At 37.0% G+C, this 2,384-nt stretch overlaps 2 long non-coding RNA genes across 2 annotated transcripts in view; one reads left to right on the plus strand and one right to left on the minus strand.

Annotated features, from left to right (window-relative positions):
• Nucleotides 1-2,384, minus strand: part of LOC107833881 (uncharacterized) — a 13,586-nt gene that overhangs the window by 773 nt on the left and 10,429 nt on the right. The gene's annotated exons all lie outside the window — the stretch shown is intronic.
• LOC103156341 (uncharacterized) lies at nucleotides 290-2,379 on the plus strand. Its single transcript, XR_001659657.1, has 3 exons — nucleotides 290-359; nucleotides 945-1,055; nucleotides 2,293-2,379. It is a non-coding gene; the product is annotated as an uncharacterized LOC103156341 (long non-coding RNA).

The raw sequence follows: 2,384 nt of genomic DNA on the forward strand, positions 1-2,384 counted from the left end.
GGCACAGCTAAGATACTGGAGGAACCCTCAAGCTCCCAGGCCTCTGGTAGAGGACCTGAGCTCAGAGGATGAAAGAGAGAGACCACCCGCGGAGGGTGAGAAGGGATTTTTATTTTATTTTTTTTAATATATCAGCTAAATTTTTCTGCTGCTGCGCCATTCTCCGATAAAACTCAAGTTTTGTTTGAGAAGCTGGAAACCGAGTTTTCTTGTCATTGTCTGACCCAAATAAGCACGGTAGTAATGTGAAATGTTAAGTTTCAGTTTTGCTTTCGCGACATCGCGCATGTCTGGTTTTCATTTCTCTCTGATTTACTCCGGGACTTTTCAGCGATCCGAAGCCACTGAAGCTTGTCGTGGTATGCTATGATATTATCAGCTTTTTATTCATAATAGTAGGTTGGAGCATATTTTGATGTCTTGTTTATGGTGGAGGAAAACTGATAAGGGACCAATATTGTGCGAGGGAAGAGACTGAAGAAGAAGACAGAAGAAAGTTTAGGAAATCAATGACGGTTTTTCTGCAGCTAGTCAACATTTACACTGTAGTCAAGTAACGGTGTCTGTAGAAGAGGGTTTAGTATTTATCTTGGTGAACTGCAGCAACTGTATTAAATCTGGATTTTAGTTTTGTACACCTGAGCAAGAATGCAAACATCCAGAAAACTTAATGAGTTTGTTGACTGAAGTATTTAACTTTAAGGTTATATTATTTTTGTTACTAAACTCATATATTGGAGAGATGTTGTCTGTTTATTACACGTGTTGTCTTACTGTTCAGTGAACACCAGTGCTGGATTGTTTCAGTTTCCCAGTACAGCCTGTGATGTGTCCTTTTTTATGCAGGCCTGAAGAGCGTTTTTTGCTATGTCATCAGTTTTCAAAGGCTCAATTAAATTGTGATTGTGTTCAATTTACAGTTTTATATAACTGTGTTTTGACAGAAACTTGTGATCCTGTGATGTTGGATGGGAAGGCTTGGAACCGTGCTTGGTTCCACCTTTTGGTGTTTGCATTATGTGGACTCATGGCTCTCTGCCAGTCTCAAAGCTCAGGTGAGATTAAAATAACACACTGTGTTTAAACTGAACAAAATAAAGCAGGATTATAATACACAGTAATAGACAAATGATTCAACTAGTTGTTTAAAATAATCTCTAAACTCCATTCCTTCGCATGGATAAAAAATAAATAAAAGCTATAAATGTTGCACAGCAATTTTGGAAGTGTTCCATCAACTCCTACAGAGTTAAATTCAACACTTTGAAAGTGTCTATATTGGTCCACTATGGATGGTGTAGAAGTTACACTTTTGAAAGTATTATTTGTGATAGTGTTGAATCAACACTCAGTAGTTGAAATCTACCCAACAATTAGTGTATATTGTCAAAAGTTAACACTATGAACGTGTTAATGTAACACAACGGTGTAAAGTATATATTAACATAGAAATCTGAGTTTTGAAATGCTACTGGCAAGGTTCACTGTGGTGGCGCAGGGGTTAAGCACAACCCACATATGGAGGCTCTAGTTTTCAATGTGGCTGTCGTGAGTTCACTTCCCAGTCTTCCCCTTCTCTCATTACTCACTTTTTTTGTCAATTTACTACCAAACAAAAGCCACTAGAGCAATTAAAACCTAGAGCAATTAAAACCTTTTTTTACCCCAGAAACTATTGGCCATCAATAATCTCCAAATTCATTTTAAGACATTAGATGCTACAAAAACACCAGCACCAGTTGCGGTATGTAATCTACTTTTATTTCAAAACATAAAACAGCACTGACAGCAATATACAACAAAGGTCATACATTCATGGTACTTTGCACTGAAGATGAAGTGTGCTTTGAAAGTTCATTAGAAGCAGCTATGGATGGTCTTGTGATCACTGATGGTGAAGTGTCTTTGGTGCTGCTCTTGTTTTTGCCAACATGAAGGAGGAAGACTTACAGCCTGGAAGGAAAAACAAGAAATATAGCAGAAACATTAGGATAATAAATAAATATTTTAAAAAGTAGTGTGAGCAAAACTAATCAGACTCACCTCTATGTGTGTCTCCATCATATTCATTCAAATTACTCTGCCCACCTGGTGTACAAGATAAAGCATAAAAAAGTCAGAAATAATTTCTAAAACAATTATATTGTGAAAATATGTTTTGGTAGCATATTTCAGAAAGTGTAGCTCATAAACATCCAGTATATTGCTGATACAGATATTGTTTATATACATACCTAAAAAAGCATAGTGTAACACTGACAACTGGAGAAATTTCTGAATTTCTTTTCACAGGCTTTTCAAAGCAGCGGACTCTCTTTTTGGTTGGAAAAACTGGCTCTGGAAAGAGTGCATCAGGAAACACCATCTTGGGCCACTCAGCATTT

This window comes from Poecilia formosa, unplaced genomic scaffold (assembly GCF_000485575.1).
Source record: "Poecilia formosa unplaced genomic scaffold, Poecilia_formosa-5.1.2 Scaffold474, whole genome shotgun sequence".
Taxonomy (NCBI): Eukaryota; Metazoa; Chordata; class Actinopteri; order Cyprinodontiformes; family Poeciliidae; genus Poecilia; species Poecilia formosa.